The sequence below is a fragment of the Eptatretus burgeri genome, chromosome 3 (genome assembly GCF_056783735.1).
Source record: "Eptatretus burgeri isolate ZD-2024b chromosome 3, Ebu_testis_v1, whole genome shotgun sequence".
In the NCBI taxonomy this organism is placed as follows: domain Eukaryota; kingdom Metazoa; phylum Chordata; class Myxini; order Myxiniformes; family Myxinidae; genus Eptatretus; species Eptatretus burgeri.
The window spans coordinates 92,523,740-92,538,739 of NC_140963.1; the positions used below are offsets into that span (position 1 = coordinate 92,523,740).

The following is a 15,000-nucleotide window of genomic DNA, read 5'->3' on the forward strand; positions in this document are numbered from 1 at the left end:
AATTAACACCAGGTATGGTTGACTCATCCTTATGAGGTTGGCAAAATGAGTGCCAGCTTACTGGTAACAGGGGGCAATTGCATCAGCAGCATAGTCGTGCTCCCAGGAAATGATACAGCCAAGCAGCCAAAGGCTGAATATGAATAAATATAATAAAACTGTCACCCTGAACAAGTTGTAAATTGCTACCCAAATCAGCCCCAGTTGACCATCAGTCTTGGTGAGCTGGTTTGTGAAATATTTGAGGCAAAACTTTCCCCTGCTGACCCCACAAGAACATGGGCCCTGAAATCATTGTAGATTCTTTGTAATAGTCAGATTCTGCAAAACCACCAAAGTTTACAGATCGATTAGGAAACCACAAGCAAAGATGATAATATACAAAAAGATGTTTTTTTTCTGGATAATGTGGTGGGTGTGAGGGTCTTCCGTCGGCATTCCAACAATATTTGTAAAAGGAAATCTTACCAATTATTCAGTTGACCTAAAAGGTAAAACAAGCAATTAAAATTGAATACAAAAAAACATTTTTCAAATTCTCAATTCTATTTAATTACACAAATATTTTGCAAAAATGTACCGGTAATGTGAAAGATTGTAACAAAATTGCATTAATATACAGTGCTTATTAAAGGTTATATAATAATGTGGAAGTCAGAAAAGTATGTGCAACATGCTCTGGCCTATTTACTTTAATAGTCTGAAGATGTTGGAAAGCAGTAATCTCTACATTCTTTTTCGAATAATAACCTAGAAATTGGATGAGTAATGAAATCGGAAGAAGATAAAGTTGGGTAAATTTGGTTTTGGGTAAGTAGCGGTTTTATAGAGGTTGATGCTCGTGAAAGAATGGTACAACAGAGTTAAATGACAGTAAATTAACAGCAGGACAAATGGGAGCAGGCAGACAAAGGACATCCAGACAACACAGCACAAATATAAAAAGAACGTGGTGAGGGCAGGATCACTGAGAGTAAAATTGGTTGCCAGTGGCAATGGAATGCATCGTGAGATGGTGAAGAACAGTTGTCTTGAAAGACCCGATGGAAGAGCATGAAAGCTGGAACGTATGAGTAGATAAACAGTTCCACAGATAAGAGAAGTAGGTGATAAAGGAGTGAAGGTGAAGTGAAAATTCAACAAGGTGAAAGTAGCATTTAATGAGTTACAGGATGAGCACATATAACTTATTTGGACAAGCGAAAGATCAAGGGATGTATGAACTGGGTAAGAGGGGGTGAGTGAAGGTTTGCTGGCATTCATGGCAACGATACATGTTAGACAATAAAATAAACAAGATCAGAAATCTGTCTGCAGTGAGCCTATTGCTATCAGGGCCTTGGATCCAACTACTTCCAAGATGTGAGAATTGTGAAAGTATGCCTCGTATATTGTTATGACTTAAGAATGGCCAAGGATGACCTTGGCTCTGTAAAGTATTCCTTATTGTAGCCCAGCTCTGTAGGCTAGCTTAGATATATTTTGGCTCAAGGAAGATTATTGCAAATTTAAGGCCAAGCATAGCTCCAAACCTTTACCTCAGGCAGGGGTTGATTAAAGAAGTAAACTAGAAGGGCACTCGGTAGAGTGGATACCTCCATCACATAATGCCTGATCCCCGATAACATATCGGGCCCAATACATTTTTTAAATATCTTGCTATACAGTACTACATAGTTTTTGGCCCTATCTCTCCATGTTGAAGAATTACTTTAAAAAAATAAATAATTCTCGTATCCAGATCCGGATTTGGATCTTCTCCAAAATCGAATCAATTCATCCTTGCCACACACCCAACTTTTCCACCAAGTTTCGTCCGAATCCGTGCACAACATTTTGAGATATCGTGCTATATATCGTTTTTGGCCCTATCTTTCAATGGTGAAGAATCACTTAAAAAATTCTAGTAGTTGGATCCGGAAACAGATTTTCACCAAAATTGAATCATTTCTTCCTTGTCACACACCCAACATATCCACCAAGTTTCATCTGGATCCATATTCAACTTTTGAGATATCTTGCACACAAACAGACAGACAAACAGACAGAAATAGTCCATCGGTCAATGTAAAAAAATTAAATCTTCTCATATTTTTGTATATAATCTTGACAAATGCATTTAAATTCCTCTAAATAGTATTTAGGACATTAAAAAAAACATGTTGCCAGTTTTTCTATTTGGTCCCGGGGTGATTTCTGAGCAAAAGTATGAAAAAAAATTTTAGTTGCCGTAAAAATATTTTTCTATTTTTGGGGAGCCAGACTTTTGGCAAATGCATTTAAATGCATTTCAATTCATCCAAATTATCTAGTAAAATACGAAAACAAATATTGCCAATTTTTTCTTTCAGTATTTTGTGCCCTCAGAGTCAAAATATGGTTAGATTGTTTGAAAAATTAATAATACAAAATACTACACTAATTCTACTAACAACTGATATTTTATGATCTTAGGTAACATACTGGGATGCAGGCGCGGATCTAGGAAATTTCAAGGTGGGGGGGGGGGCGTCGGGCTCGACTCACGAGTGACGAAGGCGTGAAGTCTGTAAGGGAGGTCTGGGGGTCCTCCCCAGAAAATTTTGAAAAATAGGCACCTGGAAACTCATTTCTATGGCCTGCTTGAGGCTCAGCAGAATCTCTAGCAAAGCTGGAGTGTATATGTGAGAAAATTTGGCATTTTTTTGGTCTGTGGGGGGGGGCTTTGGGTGGGGGTGGGGGGGTCGGGACCCCGCCCCCCCCCCGTAGATCCGCCACTGGTGTCACCTAATTATTGCATTTGTTTCGTAAGTTGCAGATGAATACGTCCCAGCTACGACTTCATTGCTGTTACAAGTTCTGATTGCCGACTTGTGTCAAGCCCAACAACTGCACCTTCACAGAGAACATAAACGAAGATGGCCACCTCTGCAGCATTAGGAGAACCACCTATAAAGAAACAATCAATTGACTTTCACCTCTGCCTCAAATGCCAAGGAGAACAGTGGGTGAACACTAAAAACAAAGGGAGAGAGCTGGAGGCACTGACGTATCCAAAACGTGAAAGATATCAGAAATTTCTTGACTATACCAGTGAAAGAGCTGAATATAGGAATCCTGACTTCGTTCATTTGAATCAACGGCTGCCTCGTTTGTCAGCAGAGATCTTGGAACGAATGGCACAGGACATGCTACAGTGAGGTGACACACAAAGGGCACACTGACAGAGACAAAAAAACAGTACGAGAAAGCACTGTCTGCGAAGAGTTCAAGCGTGTTGTCATACAAGAAGGAAGGGGGACGACCCATGTCAAGTAGTACCACTATGCCTGATAGCAGTGAATCTGCTGAGTCAATGAAAAGGTCACTCACACGATCCCACGTCAGTCCGTTCAACCGAGAGCTTTGTTTCTACTGCCAAGATATCAAACACGAAAAGAAACATGCCAGATCTGGTTCAAACCCAGAGTAGATTCACTTATGCAGAACTTCAGACATTGGAAAATCAGTCAAAAAGATTGTAGATGCCAGTCATAATGACCAATGGAAATTTAATATGGCAGACATCCTTGCGGAGGGAGACTTCCTGTCCAGGGCCATCAGGGACCACACAAGTTGCCACACAATGCACTGGCAGCGCTACGTGCAGCAGCCCCAAAGGCTCAGTAACAGGGACAACCAGCCAGACAAAGACACTGTGGCATCTATTTCGGTGGAGATTGAATTCTTTGCCAAATTAAAAGAGCGCTTGAATCAAGGAGACATCATCACACTGACTGAGGTGGCTGCACTGTACACCAATATGATGCACGATCATGGAATTCACAACGAGAAAATAACTCGGCAGGTCCTCTTGGAGAAAATCCAACAGAACATCACAAATTTCACAATCACTGATGCACGAGGGAGGAAGCCAGCAGTCCTACATTCCAACAAAGCTGGTCGCTCTGCTATAGACCAGGCAATAGAGGAGAGAGACATCAAAGGAGAGATGAACACAGTCTTCCGGTGTTCCAACATAATTAGGCAAGCTGTCCTACGGTCAAGAAAGGATGATCCATGGTCCTTAAATGGGTCACTGGTCGGGTGCAGTGAATCAGGTGTACCAGCTGAACTGATCATCTTCACAAGATGGGTCTTGCAAGGAGCAAAAGCGGCAACAACCGAGACACGCACCGAACACTTGCACAACTCGTGTCTCATCCTGTCTCAATCAATAGTACAGGCCTGCAAGACAGACAGACAAGTGACACTCACCCCCATGTCATTAGAGTCAACGTTTCACTATATTTGAAAGTCCCTATGCTGTTGGAGTGTCACTGTACATGTACCACAACTTCCGAGGTCAGAAGGCAGTATCGCTGTTGAGCAAGTTTGGCGTTGGGGTCTCTTTTGACCGTGTCACTAAAATACGTAACAACATCGCCAATGCCGTCTCTCAGAATATCAGAGAGTACGGTGTATATGTGCCACCAGGCCTTCTGCGCAACAAGAGGATCCGGGCTTCCCTGGACAACATCGACAAGAAAGTGGACACCCCAGATGGAAAAGGGAGTTTCCATGGAACAGCCCTTGGAGTGTACTAGCGATCGGACCAAGGCGAAACAGTGGTGGACCCAGTGCAATTCAGTGAGAGTCTGACATCTGCAGGCCTACAAGATGTGCCACCAACTGTTATCGACATGGTTGCATGTACGATTGAGAGGAACCCAAAGCCCAAAACGAGTCCACACTACACCAACTACAAGATGGGAGTGTATGATGAGAGTTACGGCAGATCACAGACCAATGACATTGGGTGGATGGTGGCATGCTTCTTTAACAGGCCTAGTGTTCATGAGCCTGGCCAAGAAATACCGCCAAAAGAGGAAGGTGAACCAGAAGAACCCACAGCTGACAGGATGGATGGAGAACAGCCTGTACCTGTTTGGTCTGCCTACAATTCACTCACACATATCCCACTGCCCGCGGATGCTCCCACGGTAGTGGACCAGGCCTTTGGGCTTCCCATCATCAATGCTGCAGCCCATGAATGGACCACTTTGGTCATGGCACTGGATCAGCTATCAAGAATGAATGATCTCCTGACTGGACCAGACAGCAAACCGGTGGCAACCATGGATATGGACCAGTACAAGAGGGCACTGAAGCTTGAATACCTTGACCCGCAGTACAAGAACAAGTGGGTACTATGCCCTGGTGTATTTCACACTGTGCTGTGTGTCCTGCAGTGCTTGGGCAGGACAATTGAGGGGAGCGGCCTTGATGAGGCATGGCAGGAAGCAGACCTGTACAGCAGTGTCACGGTGACCTAGATAATTATCAATGGCAACCATCACAACAGGGCTCTTCAAACTCACCAAGTAACACTGCAAGCACTGTTCGACCTCTGGCTGGGTGCATTCCTGGAAGACCATCCTGCAGTGCGTGACTCCCTACGGTCAGCAGCAGAGGAGTTGACTGATGCATGCAGGGCCAACCAGGACGTCCACACGGCACACCAGGCATTCCTAGTGAAGCTGGAGTCTCTGAACATTGAGAAGCAGCTGCTAGAGTATGATGTCACTCATGACAAGGATCCAATGTACAAGTGGACGTGCATGTACATGAATCAGGTCATGGTGCTGCTCCAGTTTCAGCGTGCCACACGTGAGGGTAACTGGTTCCTCTACTTGGCAGCCCTGGAGAAACTGTGTCTACTTCTTCGCCTACAACAGACTAAATTATGCCAAAAACATCCCTGAGTACATTGCTCGCATGCATGAGATGAAAACCACAGACCCAGACATTTGGCAGGAGTTTGTGAATGGCGACTTCACGGTGAACACAAGCAACACTGTTCCATTCACTCGCATTAGTGTAGACCAAGCCATGGAGCACCTCAACAAATCTACCAAAGGTCAAGGAGGAATCTCTGGGATCACGTCATACCCAAAGACTCTACTCAAGTTCTGTCTCACAGGCCCTGAGCTGGCACGCCTCTCTGCAGAGACCGAAAGACTGGCTGCACTATCCAACAGTGCTATAGCACACCAACACCACTGGCTCTCCCAGGCCAAAGTTCATCGCCAGGAACGAGCTATTGCACAGCTGAAGACTGTGCTAGCACAATGCAACATCTTCAAGGGGTCCAGTACCGAGCCTGATCCCCAGGCCAAGACAGGCCGCATGTTCAAGCTCCTGTCAAAGGAGATACTCCCCAACAATGTTAAAGAGAGCATCCTGTCAACAGAGCAGGTTGGCATGGGTGCCTATCTGAGATTCGTTTAAGAATATCTGACTGACAATGAAACCTATGGTCCAAGATGACAAAGGTCAAACTGCTGTCTTGGAGTGCATCTGCAAAAGAGATCAAACTGAATGCTGGCTCCAAAGCTGTGATACTGAAGGCAACATCATCACTCTTTGCCAGGATTCTGGTGATAGCGCGATCATCAAGAGAGGACATTGATTTGGAAGCAGTGATTGGCACTCACGGATTTGCATACACAAACTGGGTGTTGATGAAACCAGATGGATCGATCCACCCAACAACTGACAAAAGCACAGTAATCCACATGCTGGAGAATGTTGTGCAGGCTGATAGTGACATAACTCAAGAAGCTACTACACACAAACCGACCGAAGAGAAGGGGTGCTGTCTCATAGTCGATGGAATGGCAGTCTTGCAGGAGTTGATGGCGGTCAAGAACTTCAATAACTGCAGTGACCTTGGCACATCATATGTCAAGATAATCGACTCAAAAGCTCAAGGCTATGACCAAGTGAGGGTTATCTTTGATAACTATACCAAAGTATCTTCACTCAAGGAAGGCACAAGAGAACGGCGCAGAGGCAAGTCAAAGGGAATCCGATCCTACATCGTACAAGATTCAACTTGCATCAGAGACAAAGGTACTTTTCTCGCAAGCAACGACACAAAGGATTCACTCACTCTGTACCTGGCTCAAAAACTCATCGACATGAGTACTGCTGGGAACCTGGTGACCGTGACATGCAGTGGTGTCGTGACAAACTCCGACTGCCCTGTCTCTACAGGTGTGAGCACACATGAAGAGGCAGACACTCTCATGATTCTACATGCGGTGGAAGTTGCAGAAACAGGACTCAGAGTCCACCCAGGACTCAGAGTATACTCCCAAGACACTGATGTCCTACTCCTGGCTCTTCACAGGGTGCCACAACTGGTCATCGAACCAGCAGTGATCATGGGCACCAGGGAGCGCCGTCACAAAGTCATGCTGAAACCAATCTATGACCAACTTGGTCCAGATAAAGCATCTGCTTTAATCAACTGGCACGCACTGACCGGGTGCGATACAACTGGACACATACAAGGAAAGGGCAAAAAGGGATGCTTCACAGCATTCCTTGCATCAAGCCCCACGGTACTTGCTGCATTGGCTGGGCTTGGAGAAGGAGCAGAACCATCCGCTGAAGTGGTCAAGGGCTGTGAAGAGTTCTTGTGCGCACTATTCTGTCCTAGACGACTCCACATCACCCAGGCGAAGGACCTCAGGTGACACCTCTTCAAACTACTGAAGCCTGAACAAAGAGTGGACAAACTACCACCTACCCATGGTGCTTGGTTGGAGCATATCAGGCGAGCACATGTACAGGCGAGTGTTTGGTCACAGGACCTGGTCCTCGACCCAGTCATCCCCAACCCTCTGGAGCTTGGATGGCAGCAGCAAGATGGTCGACTGGTGCCAGTGCTGACCGAGGAAGCACCAGCTCCAGATGCAGTTTTGCAGCTGACGCGATGCAGCTGTGCATACACAGGCAGGACATGTTCAGGCAGATGCTCTTGCAGACACCACAATCTTGTCTGCACGGAACTCTGCCACTGCGCGGGAGATGAGGACAAATGTCACAACACACAACCCACTGTAATTGGACAAGATGAGGAAGAGGAGTAATGTAAGGAGCAAGGACTCAAGTGTAAATATATGTGGTTTGAAGTGGGACACATTGGTTCACAATAGGATTGACCGATGTTTGCAAAATTCTTAATGCGACACTTTGTCCATTGGAAATTCAAATGCTCATCTTTTTGAGACTCCATGTGCTGGTACTTGTAGTGAAGAATTATACATTAATAACATTTAACTGCACAATATTCACACACAGGGACTCATGACTATATGGAACCATACTCTCATAGTGGATTGGATCACCCTGATCATTTTAAGGGGTCACATGGTATACTTACTAAATAAACTAAATTTTTGGTCATATCTTATCGCATTTTTCACACCAAAGTTTATTTTGTACCAAAAATGACCCTGGGACCACAGAAAAAAACTGGAAGCAACATTTTTTCTGATCAGTGATGTATTTAGATGGAATTAAACACAGTTGCCAAGATTCTCTATGAAATTTGTTTTTTTTACATTGACCGACGGACTAAAAGGGGTGAAAACATAACCTCCTTCACCTTCGGTGGCAGAGGTAACTATAGGATTTGCCAAATGATCTTTGGATAGAGAGAGACAAGGTGTGAAACTTATTCAAGTTGAATGGCATGTTTCAAAAGATTCACCATACACCTTGTGAGCGGTTGCCATGCCATGTGACCAATGACATAATAAACTGAATTCTTCACTCACATCGGGTCATAGATCAGATATATAAAGTTTAAGATTTTTGGATAAGGATTTCAATTCAAGCAATTATGGCTGGAATAACACTTCTTCACTGATGACATCATCGTTATCACCATATATACCCCATGGGGAGTTGATGACATATGCCAAGTTTCAATATTTTTTCGTTGAGCAGTTTCGGAGAAAATGATGTCCAAAGTTTTTCCTTTAATCTAATATGGCTGCCATGACACCATGTCACTTATGATGTCAGAGTTAGCAATAAAATATTCTACATGGCGAGTCCCTCCTATTTTTAAAGTTTCACATCAATCGGGCAAGCGGTTGCAGAGAAAAACATTTTTGGATAAGGATTTCAATTCAACCAATTATAGCTGGAATACCACTTCAATTATGTCATCATTATCACCCTATACACCCCATGGGGAGTTGATCACATATGCTGAGTTTCAATTTTTTTCATTGAGCAGTTTCAGAGAAAATTGTCCAATTTTTTTTCCTTTAATCCAATATGGTTGCCATACCATGTGACCTATCATATCAGAGTTAGCATTAAAGTATTCTTCATGGGGAGTCCCTCCTATGTTTAAAGTTTCACATCGATCAGATAAGCAGTTGCAGCGAAAAACATTTTTAAAGCAAAAATATATAAATGTGGACAGACAGACAGACGGACAGACAGGGGCATTGCAATATAGTATATGCTGTTGTGTAATATCGTGAAAATTTTTGGTTAATTTTTGCCAACCTAATTTTTTAGTGACTATGGACCATAAATTTATCAAAAATTCTGGTTGGCATTTTTTTGGCCGCCATCTTGGATTATTGGCGGCCATCTTGAAATTTGCGAGGGTAAAAACACATTTCTGACCATATCTTTACCTCTGATAAAGGTATTTACATGATATTAGTGTCTAAATGTATGTTGTAGAGGGCTAGCAATCATTTGTGATACTTTATAAAGGTCTAAATATAAAACTTGACAAGGAAATTGTCAATAATGCCATTTTTTAGCTTATAGCGGCAGCCAAAATAATTAAATTTTTATTATGTTCTTTTTTGATATTTCATAGCTGTTATCATGACCTAATTTGACTATTTCCCCATAAATACCTATTATCACATGTTTAATATTTATTAAATATTTGTTTCTGCTTTTTTCAGAATATAGCTACAACAGCCTGAAGAAAGATGGGGGAGCCACCTACAAAAAGACCACGCACCAATACAAACTATAAACTGTGTATTAAATGTCAAAAACATAGCAGTGATTTGTTGAGACAACACCCAAAATATTTATCATATGAAAAATTTCTGCATTCTGTCCGTCGTAGGGCTGATTTAGGTGAACTGGAATTCCTTGGAATTCACAACCGTCTGAGTGATATAACTGCAGAACAGCTAAAGGACCAACATGCGAAGTGGCATGCTCCATGCGATGCAGAAACTACTAACGTCACAGACATTGGAAGATCTAGCAGGCGGTATGAAACAGCCCTTGCTACACAGGACTCTACCCAGCTAAAGCGAAAGAGAGGTCGCCCTAGATCTTGTAGCTCTACACAATCTTCTTCAGCACCAGTACGATGCACACGTTCCCAAGTAAGGAAGTTCAATAAAGCTGAGTGCTTCTTTTGTCAGGGTAAAAATACAGATATTCTTCACAGATGTCAAAGTCAAAATGTTGGTGAAAAAATGGCAGTGATTGTGCAAAAATGCAACAATGATGAGTGGAAGGTGAACTACAGTGAACTGATAACTTCAAAGGACCCACTTTCTAGAGATTTGATGTATCATAATACCTGCCTGGCAAATCAGTGGAAAAAATACAACCCGGTCAAGCAACCAGTTGCAGAAAAAGACCAAAAGGATTCAGATGATTCTGTAAATTTCTTGGCTGCAGAAATTGAGTTTTACAGTTGCCTTGCAGATAAACTCAGCTCTGGTGAATATATAGGCATTGATAAAGTACCAGAAGATTATGACAATATGATGATGATGTATGGTTTACACAGAACTACCACTCGTGCTACACTGAAGGAAATTATTGAAAAGAATATCGATGATGAGGAATTCACACGCCCATGTGACCGCACGAAACCATCACTAATTCACTCAAGTAAGGCCCGTGAGGCCGCTGTAGATAATGCTGCAAACAAAACTGATAGACAAGATGCACAAGCAATGTTTACTACTGCAAAAATCATACGGAGAACAATAGAACAGAATAATAGCTTGAAATTTAAAGGTTCCTTGGTTGGTGAAACTATTGTTCCTGAAGAGTTAAGTATATTGTTGGGTTAAATAATTCAAGGACAGAGCACGGCCCAGTCAAATGTACGGTCTGAAAGTATCAGACATTCATGCAGTAACATATCACAGCAGATGATGCAAGCTTACAGATCAAACAGACAGGTTACATACAAACCCAAATCAGATTCCTCTGTGTTTCGCAGTGGCACTGAAACTCCTCTGACATTGGGCATGTCCCTGTATTGCTATCATGCCACGTGGAGTAAGAAGATTATTGATGCTGTATCCCATGCTGGTGCAGGAGTGTCATACCAGCACACACTTCAGCATGTTTCACAGATAGCTTGCACAGTGAAGAATAACATGGAAGAACATGGTGGAACACATTCGCCAAGCTCATCTACAGTGCCATGTGTGGCAGGAAGTACTCGTTTCAAAGCCCTGTCGTCTTGACCCAACAAAGCTTGGATGGTATCGAGAATCTACCAGTGAACTGAAACCAATTCTGTCCAAAATGCCTCCAGCCCCTGAATCAGTTACATAATTGGTGAGGTGTGGTTGCAGCAAAAGTTTGTGTTATGCTCGTTGTTCTTGCAAGCAAAACAATTCAGAGTGCACAGAATTGTGCAAGTGTGAAGCCCATCCAGAGAGCTGTATAAACACCCAACAGGACTGCATGTCAGATCAAGAAACTGATTCAGATGAATAACTGTTTTTGCACTTTAAATTTCTTCATATAAGGAAAAATTGCTAATTCAACCCTTACAACAGACTAAAAGTGATATAATTTTTAAATTGGTAACTCAACATCATGGTTAAGGTAATGCAGTTGCAGTTCAATGTGGCCAGTGTGTAATTATACATATTTATAAATCAACATCATCAAAATCCAACTATTATTGGTCGAGATATGGGCAATAATGTGTTTTTAGATAGCAAATTTCAAGATGGCAGCCAGTAATCCAAGATGGAGGCCAAAAAAATGCCAACCTGAATTTTTGATAAATTTATGGTCCATAGTCACTAAAAACTTAGGTTGGCAAAAATAACCCAAAATTTTGACGATTCCCCAAATGACAACACATCAGCATATACTAATAGCCTCGCATCTCCTTCGGGGCGAGACGAAAAATTAAATTGACATGTTAGGCCTCTTTTCCAACCTCTGTTTATCATGGATTAAGCTTCCTAGAAAGCAAAAAAAAATTGAGATTATGTGTACAATGGAAAGAGACGCTAACAAAGAAATAGTCCCACATCATTCATGGGGTAATCAGTCATGTTAATTGGCATACTACTAAGCATGACAAGCTCAATGGCTAGGGAAATAAAGCTGATCTCTCCAGACAGTCCTAGGACACACGGATGAACTTTCCTTGCCTAGCTCCAAGGTTAAGCTGTATTTTCTTGATGTCTGTTGAGAAAACTTGCAGATTTTAATCCTCTCTCCTGCCCTCTTCTATTCTGACCCTGCCATACTCCTTTCTTTCTTAGACGCTAAATATATTTTACAGGGAAACTAAAACAATATTCCTCTGAAACTTGCATTTGGTCAACCAGGCTTGACAAAAGTTAATAAATTAAAAAGATTACTCCTCATCATAATTTGATTCAACAAAAGGCCTCACTCACTTCTGGGATTGAATACTGCAAAAAAAACATTAACGCTATCTCAATTAATTTAAGGAATAACAGTAAATAAGATAGGTAATTATAAACGATAAGACCAACACGAGGTTCTGGTTGACTTCCATGTTAAATAAAAAATATTATCTTGCAAAACATATAAATTTAGTCGACATGTAAACTGAAACACTCATTCGAATTTTCAAATGATATTCATTCATTTATTCAAAGATCCTTGTTCATTCGAGAGGCCATTGTCATTGCGTTATCTGATCGTGTCCCCAGTGATTGATACAGACACTACCATGTGTGAAAAGAAAATACTTTAAAGAGCATATATCGATTTGAGGTTTATTTGTGCACCGTCTAACACACTGTGTTCACACTTACGTGTCAAAAGCTGCAAAACACGATGGATGGAAGCAGGCGAAAGGAATCAAAAAAGAGCCATGATTGTTTGTGCTGACTTCTATACACAGCACTGAGAAACGATTGCAGGTGCGCTTGGAATTGTGGATAAGAGATATCATCGATATCCTGTCACGCAAACGCAGGGAGCATGAAATGCTTCAAGAAACCAATGCAGTACCGGAAATATTGCTTCACTCTGTAACAAAACCGAACACAGACTCCCATTCTTTTTCACTTGGACTATAATGTCCATGTTGTATCAATCTTCAGGTTATGTTGGCAACAATACATTTTGACATCTTCGGTTAAGATCCGGAGAAAGATTAAGATTCATTCATTAAAGTGCACTGCCTCTTCAATATGGCTGACAACCTCAATTATACATAAAGATCACAAGTTGAATAAACTTGTTGTTAAGCTTGCTTATGATTTATCCAATTGATGGGTTTTTTTTCCTTCTTTATTCATGCCCTTGTAATTCCAGAAACAAAGTACACTGATGCCTGCTAATACCCTCATCCTGCATGTGATTTATGTTTCAATTACATCATAAGCTTTACATGCACCAAGAGAAAAGATGCATCATGGCTCCAGAGCTTGACTTGACCCAAAAAGGGGGGGAGAGGCATTGTATTATTTCAATCAATCAACATTTATGTGGATAAGGAGATACAACACTGGCAAATATTATTTCAAATATTTTGACATCACTTCCTTAAGTTGTTGTGTCATATCCTTCCTTATAATCTATAGCCCATAGAAAATCCTCTGTGAGTACAAGTCAAAGTCGAAAGGTCATTCATCTTGTTTATTTCTAACTTTTGCAACTAAACTGCAGCCAGAAAATAAATGTTTGTGGTGCAAAATAAAAAGGATTGTTGCTGAAACGATTATAAAAATGTCCTGGATTTTGTTTCATTTTCAGAAGTTTGAATCAAGATGACCCAACGGCTGAAAGGAAGATAAGAAAGATGATACGAGCAGTTTTTGCTACAGGCAAAGCTGTCAAGTACAATTCAATCAAGTATTGCATTGAGTCTTGTGTCTTGAAGGTCGAGTTTTGAGTTGCAACTTATATTATACATCATAGAGTATCTTTTTCTGTACAAATAGTCATCTTTATTTTCGTAAGTTGATCTCTTATTTTAAACATTCATCACTGTCTCACTTATTGCCCGCTCTGTTCAATTTGTCAAGTTCTTTTAATCGAACACTTCATCTTGCATTTAATTGCACATCCACAATGCCTCATTTTATTTAGTCTCCCCTGATTTTTAATAACATGTATTTCAACTCATTATCATAATTCATTTTCTAAATAATATATTTCGGTTTCTGAGCAATCAACAGTTGTGTGGATGGAAAGCTAATGCAAGCATTGCAAAATTACCTGTCTCAACTGTCAAAATAAAACATTTTATTGATGTCAGTCATAGTAGCTTTGGCTAAAATTCAATGAAAACCAACTCATCACAAAACATTTCAAGGCTGGTGTTCAGAGTGAAGTGTTGCTCACTTTGTAATGATTATTAGGCAAGGCTTTTACAGATACATTCAAAGTTTGGTGACTTCAATTGTCATCATGCCAGTTGGCTAGGTGTGGGTACCTCTCTCACCGGTCATGGCACTTCAGCAAAAGCTTTCTGCTACTCATTGGGACTGACTCAATCGGTCAATTTCCCGACCCGGATCTCAACCAATGGTACCCTATCACTTCTGGATCTGATTTTAACAAATTTCCCTAAAAATATCTGATGTTCTTCCTCCGCTCCAATCGCTTCTACTGATATGTGCTTGTCAAAGTGGACATCTCTCTGGCTATTATCAGAGAACCACCTCATCACCGTCGAGTCTGGCATTTCACTCAAGCCGACTGGCAGGGTCTCCAAGCAGCCATCAAACTTCTAGACTGGTCTCCCATCGCTACTTTCTCCAACATCAACTGATCCTGGGAATTTTTTCAAAGAAACTTGCTCTCCCTTCATGCACAGATTTATCCCCTCTCGTCTTCAGTTATACTAACCTTCCTCCCGCCCTTGGTTCACTGAAGCTTGTGGTGAGGCAGTTTGCTGAAACAACTTGCCTTTGACTCATGGAAAACAACCCAACTGAAGGGTAATCTCAG

At 41.7% G+C, this 15,000-nt stretch overlaps 1 protein-coding gene across 2 annotated transcripts in view; it reads right to left on the reverse strand.

The window, feature by feature from the left end:
- The window catches only part of LOC147030448 (leucine-rich repeat and immunoglobulin-like domain-containing nogo receptor-interacting protein 2), a 158,572-nt gene that overhangs the window by 134,936 nt on the left and 8,636 nt on the right, over nt 1-15,000 (reverse strand). The window contains exon 2 of one of the 2 annotated variants that reach the window (XM_085874494.1): nt 12,855-13,001. The gene's annotated coding sequence lies outside the window, so the exon portion shown is untranslated. Of the gene's footprint in view, nt 1-12,854; nt 13,016-15,000 lie in introns of those variants that run through there. The other variant, XM_085874496.1, reaches the window with a different exon arrangement.